At 44.7% G+C, this 16,141-nt stretch overlaps 1 protein-coding gene across 2 annotated transcripts in view; it reads right to left on the reverse strand.

The window, feature by feature from the left end:
- LOC138503907 (mucin-5B-like) overlaps nt 1-16,141 on the reverse strand; it is a 444,631-nt gene that overhangs the window by 19,016 nt on the left and 409,474 nt on the right. Inside the window, exon 39 of one of the 2 annotated variants that reach the window (XR_011279729.1) lies at nt 1,506-1,620. The exons of the other annotated variant lie outside the window; for it this stretch is intronic. The gene's annotated coding sequence lies outside the window, so the exon portion shown is untranslated. The remainder of the gene's footprint in view (nt 1-1,505; nt 1,621-16,141) is intronic. 2 annotated transcript variants of the gene reach the window in all.

Below are 16,141 nucleotides of genomic sequence, written 5' to 3' on the forward strand. Positions count from 1 at the left end.
TGTCAAAAAGCAGAAGGTGTCAAATGAAGTTGCATGGATCAGGGCAAACATGTGAACCAGCCATGATCTCGGGTGGCCTATATATGTTGGATAAATATTAGCTGCCATTCACTGTGGCTGGTGACTATGTGTGGGCGACCTCTGAGAACGTGTGGGCTAAATACGAGTGTGGGTGAGCTTTCTTCGAGCGCTACAGTTCTCTTGATTACACATTATTGCACTTCCAGTATTTAGGGGCAGTGGCCCCTCCCTTCCTAAATTACCCAGATATCTTTTCTCAATTCAGAGTGCCCGAACCACCTTTTGGAATCTTCACAGAGATTCCACTCGGGCAAGTTTAAAGCACAATCTCAACATTGATCCCTCCCCCTCAGTCCCCACTATCCTCCTTTTTTGCCATCCTTTGTTATGTCTATGGCTTCCATTGAAAGCAATTAGACATGACAACTACAATTTAATAGGGCTGGTCACCCTTGTGACCTCGCAACAGTGCACAACTAATACATCACAGTAGCGTCGAGTGGCTCCTGAAAACTCACCACCTAAGCCTTCAAGGGCTGTAGTGCTGCCACTGCAGTTTCCAGAATTAACCGAAACACAGCTGTCTCTGGTGGTCCCATCTCTTTAGAAACCAACATCGATTCAGAAAAACAAATGTGTATTTTAAAGTCTGCAGCAGCACACACACTGCCATAAGCAAAGTAAAACAAAGTAAACAGGGAATTAATTCCAAGGGTTTACTTCCCACCTCAGGGGTTTTAAAGACACCATGGTGATCTTTATCGTGACTCTTGCATGTGTAGCTCCCTTCCGGTATTTATACTTCACAGGGCGCCCTCGAAGCATGCCAGGGCCGCTGGAGCTGTATCTACCAGCCCGAGGCAAATCTCAAGACCCAAAATTGGGACAGATTCTGAACATTCCAGCCTTATGGGGCTCGAATAGGGTAATTATCCCCCATCGTACAGCTCAGTCTTGCCTTGATAAAGACCCTTCTGGGTCGAAATACGTATTGGCTGACTTCCATGAGACTATATGTCTACACCACAATAAGAATATCACTGTAAAACACCACAACTAGCGTGGGAACTAATCTATACAAGGTTTCGCAAAAAAGTAGAACCGCAAGGTAACCAGCACTGTTTCTCTCTGGTATGTAAAGACCTTCACCTTATCTCCTCTCTCGATCGCTCTCCCTTCTCCCGTACTCTATCCTCTCAGACTATACAAGGGTACATTCTTAATATCTTGACGCTGTTAGCAGGTCAATCACTGGTACTGATAGGAACGCTTCATCACATCAAGCTGAAATGATAACTTTGTGGTCAAAGGAGTTCTCTCCTCTGAGTGGCTAGAATTGGGACTGCGAGTCAATGGGCTTTCCACAGACTCAATTCTGCCTCATTAATTTCACCTCTACTCTAGTCAGTGGTGTCTCTCTACACTAGCTTGCCTACATCAACCGGATTCATGTTTCATAAAGGGTTGCACGCCTTCTTGCTTACCTTGAGGAGGACATGCAGTTACCTCCGCATTAGTGCAGGCCCACTTCACTAACAGATGTGCAATTGCCAATGATGAGAGTACGTTTTTCTGCAAGCACGGCACAGCTCTTGACACCTGAAAAATAAGGACATATGGCCAATGACCATTGAGTTGACCTTGTGGAATTTCATTACTCGGGAGCAGTGGCGTTGCTAGGGGGGGCCTAGGTGGGCCGGGGCCCCCCCTGTGAAATCCTGTGCCCCCCTACCTAAGACGAGCAGTGACCAGGTTCTCCCCCTACTTTTGTCTGTGCCCCCCTACTTTTGTCTTTGGCCCCCTCTGTGCCCCTCCTAAATTTGATTCCTGGCGACGCCACTGCTCGGGAGGGCCATGCAGGGTTGATCAAAGTGGGTTCCCCGCAATGCCTTTCTTTCAGAGTCTGTTGCTTAACTACTAATCAATGTCTCCTTTCTCTGATATGTTCGCCCTCGTGTGTAGCAGGAAGATCTAGTTTGCAGGAATGGCAAAATGCAAGGGGAATCGTTTGCAGTGCGTGTACGTTGGCTATCACTTGGTGTGGCATGTGCCGTCACCATGTACAGTCACATCGCAAAATTCGAGGCCTGCACTGGGGCATAGAGCTGTGGGCTTTCACACATAATGGCAGGCATGGCGAAAATGCTTTGAGACAGTTGACTATCTAGTACAGGATACAGCCATCCTTAGACATGCTTACATAAACAGTTCTTTAAAAGCAAGACAGGTGATTAGGCAAAGCTCTGTGACTGACGTAAATACCCATTTGCATGACAGACCATGCGACTCGTCATATCTTTTTTTAAAGAGGACACTGACAGTACATTTTCGATACTCGCAACCACATGAAATATGCAAACAGAAAATATCCACTCCCTCAAATATAACTGGTTCAACCACACACTAGCAGCACCGAGATGGTTACTGTCTTCCACACCTTGCACGTGAGAACGATCATATTCGAACAAGAGGGGGCACAGCTGTAGACCCCCTTTACCCTCAGGTACCCATTATGCTCTGGACCATCTGCTAGTGTCCCCATGTGTGCAGCAGGTTAGCACTTTGGCTCTTTAGTTCTTTTGCATCTAGGCCCTAGAGGTATCTGGCTTTGGTGTTGCACTTGTAGTTGTGACATCTAGTTCAGGTTACCTGGTCATGCCAGCAACTGATAACTAGCATCTATTCTATGTTCACACTCGTTTACACCTAGACTTTGCCTTTTTTGTATTCTGCACCAGGATTTCCAGTGCCATTAGCCTCACACTTTAGCTGTGTTAATAATACCTCATTGACATTTTCTGGGGATTCATGTTGGGACGAAAATTCAATTTCAAATCACCTTTGATAACAATTCCAGGTCAATGGAATTACTTAGACATGCCGAGGGGGCTAGCATGACCTGGTGGAATAAGCCGGGGCATGGGCGCTGTGGCGTTCATTATCAAGACCTGTGGTGCGTTTACTGAACTGTTCTGTCATTCTGTTTCACTTGGAAGTACAACTAGGTCAGAGGGAATCGGGCTAGAAGCAGGCATTGGTAAATGTGACACTGTACACCCTAAACAAGCTAAGAACTATAATGGCCTGCACAAACTGTCTCACTTGCGCGAAGGCCCAGTGACTGACTGGCATCACAGTGTCAGTGTTCCGAGTCTCTGTGATCTATCTGTAACTCCTGGACCAAACAGGGTCCCCTTAAGAGGGGGTTACTGTCCCTTGGTTAGGTTTTAATTCAAGAAAACTACCAAGACATGTTGCTGAAAAAAATGTACATAGTAGTATGTATATGTGTTTGACAGTACTCGCTGCCATTCAAATTGTGGGCTGTTCCATGAGAGGAGGGCATTTGGAATGCTGTTTCTAGGGACAATGCCCCCTCCCCCTTCCCCTTCTGAGGGCAACATATGCAACCTGCCAGCAATGGCCAGCAATGGCTGACTGAAGACAGTTGGAGAGTTGGGGGTTGGTAAGTGTATTCATGTGTGTGTGTATGAGACCATGGAGTGTTGTCTAAGCGGCATGGCCACTTCAAGAAGGCGGATTCTATATTTGGACACAAAGGCGACCCAATTGTGCACTAATGGGCAAACTGGAAGTGCTAATGGCTGACTTCAACAGCCTCTAGTCAGAACTGGGAAAGTACTTTGTTCTTCGTCTACTTGATGTCAAGGGTGCCATGTATATCCTCTGGCCGCACCCATGAGTGGGCAATGTCTGAGACAGTAAATATTCGAGTGTGTTCAAGGTGTTTAGTTATCTTGTGCTCATGTCTTCGTTCAGAGGGCAGACATGAGATGTAGTGGGAGCGGGTGAAAGGTTGCTGAACTCAGACTCCCTTCCATGGTCCTTTAGAGCACCCCCTGATGGTCAGAAAACTGCAACTTGGTGTCATGTGCCTTTTCTCACCCAAGAACTCAAGAGAGCAGCTCATCCCCTGTTAACCACATTCATGATTTTGTCGAGGTTGCCAAAACTTTCTTTTTTCCACAGTTGTACTTAGGATGGGGGGATATAGATTGTTCCCCACCACCGTACTGGCGTTAAGGGTCCATCAGTAGGTCGGAGAAATAAATACCCTACGCTACATATCCCTTTTTTTTTGGGTTCTCTATTTTTTAGGATTTTGTATTGCTTTTTTTATTTACTTTGTTTTATTGCTTTTGGAATATTCTAAGTGTCACTTAAACATTGTTATAGTGAGGATATTGTGAAGACCAGGTACTTTTAAATTGTGGGCGGGCTGTTGGTTATGCTCAAATTGCAGAGAAAGAAGGAGAAAAAACGGTGGTATTCCAAAACACAATTTTTGGGGGGCCAAAGCACTGAGCGCCAGATGAAGAAGTGTATCTGTAAGGGGATGAGGAGGTCAGTGAAGAAAATTCAGTTCCACCCTTTGGGATTGGATGCATGCTCACCCACACACTCTCATTCCCTGCTGTATGATATTCTGAGGAAACCCTGTAAGGGAAATCTAATGGAAAAGGGCATAAAGGGCCTTAAGGGTCAACCATAAATATTACTGCTTCCAATGCACCATCGAGCTGGGAAAACCAAGGAAATTGCCACAAAAAGTAGCCTTTCAAGTTTATCTCAACAGATAGTGAATAAGAAAACGTGAATCCATATTCCCCTAAACTGTCTTTGACATTTAATAGAAATCCCACCCACGAGTGTCCCATCTGCTCTACTAACTCCTTCACCTCTTTGCTCCTTTGTGTTGCGACAGAGTCTGCACTTTTCCTTGTTACCCAGTGTGCAAGCTCTGCCCAACAGTTTCACGTGAGATTGTTATTTAAGACTTGTTCACTAAATTCATGGTGAGGGGGATTGTGGGAGTGGGGAAATTGGCCACAGCCTAGTATCTTGTCACTTTTTAACACCTAATAACCTAGCTGGCCCTCACTTCTCACAGTCATAAGGCCACACAAGGCTCTTTATTGGTGTTCCAGAACTATTTTCAAAAGCCCTACTCTCGAGGGAGTCTACTAGATGTTCATCCTCTCGGGCTGTCTATCAACAATGGGGTTTGATGGTGGATTGGATAGAAGGGCATTCGGGAAGACACATACAATGAACTGAAAGTTCAGACTGTGTCATTGTTAGTTGTAGTTGCATGGTTTAGGCCATGCTTCCAATTATTTTCTTCTCCTGCCGTTGCTCTCTCCCGTCCCTGGAGAAATGAGGTTGACTGTTCTAGAGGGCACCCATGCTGACCTGGTAGTCGCTGGAATGTTAACAGTGACCCTGACTATGGCTACAGTGACTTTGACTCTCAAATTCAGAGATCTGAAGGTGGTAGTTGAGCGGTAGGTTAATATTTGAATCTCACTCTGAAGAAGTTACTGATTTGCTTGAGGGCTACTAGTGGTTTACTCCTGGAATGCAAGAACAGGGAGGTAAAAGAGTTGTGTGTAAACACGTTTCAATGATAGGGTTAATTGGAGAACCATGTGAAAGGGTAGAGGAAAACATGGTAGGCTCAAAGGTAATAGTAAAGAGGACACGGTTACTACCACCTGTGTCAGATTCTTTGATTTTTTTCGTGCATAAGATTAACCATATTTGAAAGAAAAGTACATACATTTCATAATGTCATCCTTGTAAATGTACCTTAGTACAGGTGGTTGAGAGGATGGCCATGTCATTAATAGAAAGGTTTTGCATTTGTGTAGGATAGTTAAGTCTTGATGGTGACATAGGCAAGAAGAAAACTGGGCTACTGAAGGACACTTCTGGTTAGGTTCCATCTTAAATTGACCAGGGGGGAATGTATGATAGTATCATAAAACGTACCCTCCACTGCACGACAAATGTGTTTCCTGAATTTCCATTTGAGACAAGATGTGCTTGGTATAATGTTAGTTACATCAGACTTTGCCTCTCCCGTGGTGTATGAATCTAAGGGAGATATTTACTGCTCTAAGATGAAAATATATAATAATGGGCGCCTGGCTATGTCCTGATATGCCCAGGCGGGTAACTTGTAATAACGAAAAAAATCAGGATGGGAGATCAAGACAGCAAGTTTCTGGATTAATGTATTAATCTCAAAATAACAACAGTGATACATTTTTACTTTTTGACAAAGTAACAGCAAACGGACATCTTTTTTACTTTACAAGTGGGGGGTACGGCTACGTACCAAGCTCTTCAGTATTGAGGGAATTTTCCTCACATTAGTGCACATTCTCTAGCAAAAAATATACATATTAATACATAAACGAGTAAGTGCTGTCCAGGACTACTTGTGGTCCATGGGTATTTTTAAAAAAACTTAACACACAACAACATGTGAAAACAGAAAGGTGGGATAAGACGTTGTGTCACGAATCGACACTGTAGTGTTTCGGCCAACTGTAGCAGGAGATTGAAGCTAGTTGTTAGGGTGGCCTTCTTCAGGATTGGGTTGAAGGGTTACTCTGTCCGTGTGGTATCTGTCAGAGTGTAATAAAGATGTGAAAGGCTGTTATGATGGTGTCTGATCTCTGTAATGTATTATTTTTAATTTACAGTACTTGTTAGTGGCTAGTTGGTGCCAAAAAATACACTAGGGAAGTGTATTTATGCAGAATTTACCGTCAAAAAGTGATGCAGCGGTAAAGCGTCTACAAATAGTCCTTCACCTTTTCATGGTGAAGGCTAGCGGAGCGGTGTTATGAATACACTGCTTGGAGATACAGGAGTGTGGAAATCACTCTGGTGGTCCTGGACATAATCTGTTGGCCAGGATGTGGCGGCACCCACAAGTGGTGTGTTGAAACCACAAGTCTGGGAAAAAGAAAACTGAAGAATGCTGTCATATAATCCGTCAAGTAAAATTAAATTAAAGATCGTCAAGAGCTGGTGCTGAGTGATAAAGCATGCCTAATGACGATCTAGCAATTGGTGCCGGGAGGTGGCATGCCGCTAGTGAAAGAGTTACATAGGCGTGCACGGAGTCATCAAAGTGGATTAAGTGACAAAAAAAGGGAGTTACCGTGCAGGGCATCAGATGCGATCCTTGGTTTTGTGTGCATGGCAAAACACTTTTTATAGTGCACAAATCCAGGTACGCACCGTGTGGTGGTGGAGACGTGATAAGTCCTGAATTGTGTAACTTAATTGTTCTCACTGCGATCGACTGAATCTCTCTGAGCGGACGGCAGTCTACACTGTGTGTTGCCCAGGAGACAAAGACTAACGGCGTGGAGCTGTCAGTGATGAAGCCCCGCCCATGATCCGTTGCAACCAATCGTGGTGCGCCAGATGGGCCAATGGGGAGAGAGGTGTGCTTGTGTTGCGTCGCCCAGTCAGCGTGAGAGTAAGACTGGTTGGTTGTGTCTGTATGTAGCTCAATCTCTGGTCCAATGATAAACAGAGTCAGTATGTTGACTGTTATTGATTGGTCAGACGATTTGTTTGGTAAAAAAGTGTGTTCGTGTGGGAAAACACGATGGGAGGGATGGAGAACGCTCTTCCCAGAGTCACTGGTACCAAATGCATGATGGGGATTGTAGTCCTGCTAATGGCGGACACCAAAGTATGGCATAGTGAAAACACCCCTGCTGTTCCAGCGCTCGGGAGGCAGGGGCGTGTAATGTCCATGAGTCAAAGATATCTATGCATGAGGATATGCGCGTATATCTCGGTCTAGCATAATATGGTCTGGTTTATATATAGGGTGCCACTGGTTGCTGATTGCAACAGTTCATAAATATAGTAAGTACATATTTCAACAGAACATATTTGTGTTGCAGCAGTGCCTTATTCGTGCAACATAACTGACCACATTCATGTGAAAAAACTACGATGGAGTGGAACACAAGATACATTTTATCTAATTGTCAACTTGGTGCATAAAACATGATCGAGTGATCTATGCCGGATATCTTGTGGCAGAATGGAGCACTGGATATGTTTACCAAAGCTGTTAAATAAATTCAGACAATTTTTAGGTGTGTGCTCTCTAATATCCAAAGAGACTAGGGGAGACACTGGAGACATTATTCTGACTCAATGCCAATGCTATTAAAACGTATTTAGCCTATGCATCATTCAGTACATTTGCACAATTCTGGTATACATTAGGCAGGGTGATATTTCCGTTTGCGTAATTCAGTTCATTTGCATAATTCAGTTCAGGTATAAATTAGGCATGGTGGTGATTGAGTTGGATGTGTTTGCCTTCTATCAAAAACCCAAAATGATGTGAGCCAAGTTCACAGTGGGGCGGATAATGAGATACATAGGCAAGATAAAATGACGAATTGCATTCAAAAGAGAAGGGACATGTGACTCAAGCCGATAGGTGCGTGCTCTCAAATCAAAACAATTATTGGGTGCGGGTCAGGGAGTACATAGATCTACAAGGGAAGTGTTGCCTGTGTGGTATGGCTCCTGGCTTGGAATCTAATGAGCCTGGTGTGTAGGTTGATACTTGAGCTGTAATAAATTCCAAAAGTGCTTCCATTCGACTATGCTATTCAGTCCATTTTTTATGGTGTCTTATCTATGCACCTATATTTGTTCCAATTTTGTCAGGGATATTAATGTCACCACCTTGTTTTTGAGGGGTCAGTTGTTGTACAATTGTCCAAGAGAAATCCTCATTAGTGTGTCCTTTCTTGGTAAAGTGTTCTACCAGTGGTTTATCAGCCACTGCATTTTTGATGCGTGACCTGTGTTCACCAATCCGTTGTTTGATGGACCTGATTCTGATGTATATTAGGTCACAAGGACATCTGATGACATAGATGATGTATTTGCTTTCACAGTTTGTATGATTTTTCATAGTCCAGTGGAAGACTTTGTAGGTGAAGGTTTTGCTGGATTTTGTGTATTTACATGCCACACACCGGCTGCAGCTGAAGTGTCCCACCACGGGTGTTAGATTCCACAGAGTATTAATTTCTGTTGCTGGTTCCAAAAAGGTGTGTACCAGTGTGTCTCACAGGTTTGTATTCTTTTTGAAAGCAAAAAGTTCTTTTTTTTTTGCCAGGGTCCCTTCATTTTTGATGAATACCAAAGTTTATTGATGGAGGCCTTGGTGAGATTACTGATGGGGTTGAAAGGAGTGACAGAGACCATACTGTTGATGGGGTTCTTCTCCTTAAGAGAGCAGTTTCTGCGCACACGAAGGAATTGGGCGTATGGTAAATTGTATTTGAGTCATTCTGGGTGATAGCTTGTAAATTGCAGAAGACTCTTCCTGTCTGTAGTTTTCCTGAAAAGTTTGGTCTTGAGGTTGTTTCCAGAGCGATATATGTGTAGGTCGAAGAAATTGACTGTCTGGAAATCCCATTCTAGGGTGAATCTTATATGTTGGGTCTGTAAATTGAGCCATTGATGGAAAGCTACGAGAAGCTCCTCGGGGCCTTGCCAAATGAGGAGGACATCATCTATGTAGCAACGCCATAATCTAATGTTGTCTTTGAAGGCATTGCTTTTGTTATAGATGTGGTCGTCCTCATACTGGGCCATGTATAAATTGGCCACATCCGGAGCAAAGGTGGCACCCACCACGCTAACTCCCTTCACTTGTTGGTAAATTTGTTTCTCGAACAGAAAAGAGTTTTCGAACATAGCTAAACGGATGCATTCCAGGATGAAATTGGTCGGTAGAGTGGTGACATCATGCCTTTTGTTGAGACAGATGGTTAATGCTTCTAGACCTTCTTCTACTCTGCATGAAAATGATAGTTTACAAATGTTTTCAGATTGGTACACCATTGCATAACCTCATCTTTACAACAGTTTACACAGATATTGTAAATCGTTTGCAAATATAATGTCTACTTGGAGTTTACAAAACATTTGAATGCGTGTACACATTGTTTGCAAACATTTTACAACAATGTAAACTATGTGCAAAACCTCATGTTTACAATTGTTTGCTTGTTTGTAAACCATACCAAACCTATGGTTTGAAAGATTTACAAATGTTTTGCAAACCAATAACAAAACATGTACAGCAGTGTACAACGATGTTGCATACCTTTTGTTTTAATGGTACATGAAAATGTGCAAACCCTTCGAACCATAATTTTGGTTAGGTTTACAAAAATGCAAACATTGTAAATGCAAGGTATTGCATGTGGTTTACATATTTGTAAAACATTGGCAAACAAGGTCTACGCTCATTTAAATATCGTATAAACCTGAGTAAACATTATGTTTGTGAAATGTTTAAAGGAGCTTTGTAGACAGGAAGGGTGATGAACCAAGTAATCACGTGTGCTGGGCCTGTGTTGAGAGAATAATATTTCACTGGTGATGCCTGCTGCATGTGCCTAGGTGGGGGCCCATACCCGAAAGACCCCAAAATGTTAAACAGGGTTGAGGAAAAGACCTTGAGGGAACTTCGTGCATGAGGTAATCTTGATTGGTAGTAACAGTGATGTATTGGCCAGTTCATGCTGGAGTAATTAACATATTCAAACATTCTGCACAAGGACTAGGATAGCCTGTTTGTTCAACGCCGGTTCACCCATGCCCCTGGACTCTCACGTGGGTTGAGGGGTCTCAGTTAAGAGGCATTTCACACCCAGTGCACATTATAATTTCTGAATGTAAAAGAGGGAAATTATGACAACTTTATTTTGATTTTTTTTGGGGCAAAGGCTTCTTGTTTGGACTGTTAGGAACTGTGGATCATACGAGGAGTGTGGATATTACAGTGCTTGTAGGTTGGGGGTTTGTAGGATAAATTCGGCAACAGAGGGGAATGTGGGGTGCAAGTGTTTGGGAAATCGTAGAACATTTATGGAACAGGATTAAAAAAAGGTACTCATGTGTACTTTGGTTGGGTGTTCTATGTGAATTTGGCTTAAAGAAGAGCATGTTGGCCAAGCTCAAATGAATCACTGTATACTGCAAGGACATGCATAGGGTGGCTAGGTGTAAGGAAGGTCTAGAAAAAAGTGAGGCAACAGGGCAAAAGTGTGAGACAGGTTTTCAGTGTCATTTCATGTTTGTGTTCTATGTACCCTGCCTATCCATTTACCGCTCCTAACACACTTACTGATTAACCCAACTTCCCCATACATATCCACAACCTCAACCTAACCCTCTTCCCTCAATTGGTTGCATGGAGGTGTCCAGTATATTCAAAATATACATCTCTTGTCAACCAAGGTGGGGGGGGTTGTGTGCATGCATCTTCTGTAGTTAGGTTGAGAGTGCTGATACGCAGGTCTAACACAACCATTCTGACCTCCAAGCCAAAGTGTCTCTCCTTGGTATAAAAGATAAATCCCTTGATTGGATATCCTCCTACCTTGCCCCTAGGCACTTTCAAGTGTCTGGAATAACCTTTCCTCCACACCCACCCCTTTCACTGTTGGGGTTGCCCAAGGGTCACTGCTAGGTCCTATTCTTTTCACTGTCTAAACCTCTGTTCTCTGTGCCCATAACTCCTTCTACGGCTTCAAATATCAGCTTTTAGCTGATGACACCCAGATATTCTTAGCTTTTCTCTCCAAATCTGACAAACTAAGAGGCAGCATCTCTCACTGCCATACAATGTTGGAAGCATCTCACTAGCTCATACTCAACTACACGAAGACCAAAGTTATCTACTTGACTACCCAACACACAATCCCCCGCTCTCCCCCTCCCTTATTTCTCTCCCCTGACTACCATCCTTACTTTCCTTCTGCTCGCAACCTTGGTGTTGTATTTGACCCACTTCACAATGTTTTTCTCTTTATCTTGAAATCTGCTACGGCTGCCAGACTAGACCTTGTATCAGCAAAATACACCATCTCCATTCTTTCCACACTGCAAAACACATAACAACCACCCTAATCCTCTCTAAAACTGATTACTGTGCTAGTCTTCTTCATGGCTTTCCCAACTATGCTTTCTCACCACTGGACAAAATCATTACCTTTGCTGTCCACACACTTTTCAACCTTCCTTGATTTACCTCTACCTCCTTGTCCCGCAACCAAATTAATTGGTGGAAGTTAGAGCTAAATACAAACCTCTTCTCATCATTTTAAAAATGATAAACGCCAGTGCCCTTCCTTACCTAACTGCCCACCTCACCCCCTTAAATCTCCCACGTACTTTAAGATCATCCTCATCACACCACCTGGCCGCCACTCCTTCTCCCCCCTGTGCTCCTTCTCATTTCTGATCTCCATCTCTTCTCCCTCCCCTACTCAGGAATTGACTTCCTCTGCCACTCCGCTCAATTGATTCTCTACCACTATTTAAATCCAATCTAAATGCCCTCCTACTGTCAGGGGTGGAGTCGTTCTAGCATCTCGTCAACTATTCTGCATCTCTCCTGATTTATCTACGCAATGCCCACTGTACTTTTCCCTGTCCCCTAGACCTCATAAAGTTGCAATTTGTCCACCCTCCCTTAATTACATGTTATGTATTGTATGGGTGCAGAAGGAAGGGACTGACTTACAAGTGGCGTGGTATAGGCTAGAGTATTAATTCCAAAAACAAATAGAAAACCCTATGTGTCCCTAACCTCTAAGACAGGTTTCCCTGCCTCATCTTAACACACTCCTGGTTGAAGAGCGCGAGCATCGGAGCTGTAGCACCACCGCTCCATGTGTAACTGCGACCACCTCCTCCTCTTTTTGAACCACCTGCCTAGAGCTAGCAAAACCTACACCCTGGAACATACCAGGAAACCTGGCCTTCCAAGTCTGCAGGAGCCCCTGCACCACTCTACCTACCCTCCAAATATAGGGTAACAGCCCCCCCCCAGAGCCCTTAAGCTCCACCACCCAACCTGGGGCTTCCCGTGCAAGAGGACGGAAACAACTACCTTTCCCGGAACTGGCAGTACCATGCCCGTGAACACCATTACCACGACCAAAGGGCACCTGTATCCTCAGCCCTTCCCCTAGGATCACCAACAGAGAGACAAACCAAGAGGCCCAGATGAAGGCTTTTCACCAAGGAGCCGAAACGCCTGTGGTTCAAGCATAAGACTTTGCTAATTTATCCAACTGAACTTCTTAGAGGGCGCCTCCCCCTGCCGTAGACCAACGGTTTGGTCCTCTGTGGGAATAGCTAACCCACCCTAGAGCTGGCCACTTCAACTAGCCCCAGCTCTCTAGCTAGCCTAGAACCATTAGACTAGCATCTATCCTGTTCTAAAAACAAAGTGTAAAGAACCAATGTGTGCGGCTTGAGCACTTCTGCATTTCTATATGTCAACACTATTTTCTTTGCCTTCTGCTTTATATAATGGTTTAATATGATGTAATATTTACCTTGCAAACAGTACTAACACACCATTGATTTAAACGTTGCACTGTGATTAAGTACTGTTATAAGCATTACACTATCTAACTCTGTCCATTTGTTGAAAGGTGAATATGATAGTTGTAAACCCAGTCAGAGGATTGGATCTGCTAAATAAAAGCAGCTTTGTTTTGAGCATATAATTGACGTCTCAAGTTATGTGAAGTTATGTGCATGGACCAAAATCCAGAGTAAAACAACCCTACTATGGGGTACCTAGCTTACTTTTGAAGCACTAATATACAATGATAACTGATACAGCACAGTAGACACTCAAATTGGATAGCAGTGTCAACTAATTGATATGTGGTTGGAGCCCCCTCTTTGTTTTCAACTAAACACTAAGGATTCTGTCAGGATGTCCATGAAATCCATTAGCAGCCTTCTCTGCTTGTCTTTGCTCCCTGCCTGAGCCTTTTTCCAGGTTCCCGCCTCCTCACCCTCTTCCCAGCCTGCCCTGACCTGTGATTGGTTCACCCAGGCTCCATTGAACCTTGTGTTAATTACTTGATATGAGGAGCGGCCCGCTTTCTATGCTGCCACCATCCTCGTGGTAAGGTCTGGAGCTCCTGCTCTTTGTGCCAGAATTCTTGATTTAAAATATTCTATTAGTAGCCTTCTAGACGTGTCTTGGCTCGGCTCCCTGACTGGGCCCTTTTACGGTTACCTTCCTCCCCACCCACATCCCAGCCAGCCTTGAGCCCTGATTGGTTGAGTTGCCCCTTAAATCAAGATCCTAGGTCAACCAGCAGTGACTGACAAGGTAAGAAAGGGTTGGGCAGGGGAACAACCATTACAGCTCCCTATTTAACTGTCCTATCTTATTACTGTTATTATCTAATACTGCAGTGTGCTGCACTTGGCAGTTGAATGAAATCCTTTTCTGGCATCAGTGATTTGTCTTAATTAGCCGGGGAGCTTTTCACCCCTTCTAGGAAAATCGAATCTGTGAGTTCTTGCATGCCTTGTTTGAAAATTAGGCTTTTTCCCTCTTTCCTAGGAAAGACAAATCTGTATGTTCTTGCATTTGCTGCTGTGTTTATAATTATGCTTTTCCCTCGCTTCTAGGTGTCATGCTTTCTGCTATATGTTGTAACCTACGCCTTTTTTCCCCTCCCGGACACTTGACTCTAGATTGTGTCAGTGCTGTTGGTTGCAGCTGGTTTTCATGCTCTGCAGTACCTCCCTCTCCATCTCCTTCCTTCTCTCTGCACTCTCCCTCAATGGTGCTCTCAATCGACCCTTTCTTCTCTAATTGCTTTTCTATCTCCTATCCTACCCCTCTGACGAAGTCTGAAAAGAAAAAGTTCAAGAAGGATCTCCTGGTCTCCAATCCAGGCCTGCCCATCGCTGACACCTATGTCAAACGCTTCTTCCAGGCAGACTATCACTGACATCCTCTTTGTCATCCCTTCGCCGGACCTTTGTATTCCCCTTATGGTCTCTGTGCTCTGCTCTTTCCATTCTTCTCCCATTATTGGTTTAGGTACTCTTGGTATCCTTCCTGTCCTCTAGGGATCTCATTAATGTCGATTTAAATGGCACTGTCATGGCCCAGGGCTCTCAGCCCAACATTTGCCTTCTTTAAAGGTGTCTTCCCTTTCTCATCAACTCCCTCACCTCTCCTGCAACTCCTGCTTCTGCCACTCCTCGGGCCTCTCTACCACCTCCAAGGGTTGTACCAAACTCTGGTACCCCTCCTCTGAAGACCTTCAACAGTGGCAACATACTCCACTTAGCTATCCTCAACTCTTGCTCTGCTGTCAAATATGACTCTGACATCTGCCACCTCCTTGAAGACCGCGACCTAGACGTCCTCGCTCTCACCGAGACACGGTTCACTGCTAGCTCTGTCACATGTTTTGACACTCTCCTCACTGAGGGGTACAAGATCCTCTCTAAGGCCACGCATAACTGTCCCGGGGAGGAGTTGCCCTGATCTTCCCTGAGTTGGTCCCTGCTACTATCATATCCCTGCTGGCCTACTCCTCTTTCCAATGCCTTTTCTGCATGCTTGATGTCTCTCCTGGCCTCTCTCTGAATCTGCCCGCCATCTACAGGCCCCCTAGCCAGGTCTCCCACTTCCTCTCTGAAAGGGCTGACCTCACCTCTTCTCTCCTTGCCTCCTCCTCCAAGCTTCTCCTCCTCTGAGATGTCAATATTCACCTCAACTCCCCTGATGCTGCCTCTGGGCTCTTCTGCAACCTCTGTGACTCTCTTTACCTCTCCATTCTTCCTTCTGGGCCGACACAATCGGCTGATCAAACCTTGGATGATCTCATCTTTTCAGACATCCCCAGGTCCAACCCTCTCATTACTCCTCTCTTCTGGTCTGATCATGCTTGCCGTCCTCTCATCTGGACCTCCTGGGTCCCCTGGCTAAGCTCCCAGCTGCACTGCCAACCTCCTTCTCTGTCATTCGGCCTATCAAGCAAGCGTCAGTTGCCACTTTTGCTGCCATCTTCACTTCCCATCTTACTCCTGCCACTGACTCTCACTCAGACACAGCTCTCATTAACCTTCAACTCTCACGCTCCAACACTCTGGACATCCTTGCCCCTGTCATGAAAAACCACGTCAAACCTGCCTCCAAGTGCAACTCCTGGTATGACTTCCAACCTGGCTGCTCTTAAACGCAAGTCCAGAGTGGCTGAGTGGAAGTGGCAGGCATCAAGCACATTCTCTGACAAACTGGCCTGCCCCTGCTCCAGAGGCAATAGAGGCTCTCCATCTGCTCTAAGAAGAGGGCCTATATCCAAGCCCGCATCTCTGCTGCCACAAACAACACAACTTAACTTTTCAAAATCTGGAAGGATCTCACCAACCCTACTGCAGTCTCCACTTCTCCTCTGCCTTCCCTTGCACTCTG

This window comes from Ambystoma mexicanum, chromosome 11 (genome assembly GCF_040938575.1).
Source record: "Ambystoma mexicanum isolate Mex_15411 chromosome 11, UKY_AmexF1_1, whole genome shotgun sequence".
Lineage (NCBI taxonomy): Eukaryota > Metazoa > Chordata > Amphibia > Caudata > Ambystomatidae > Ambystoma > Ambystoma mexicanum.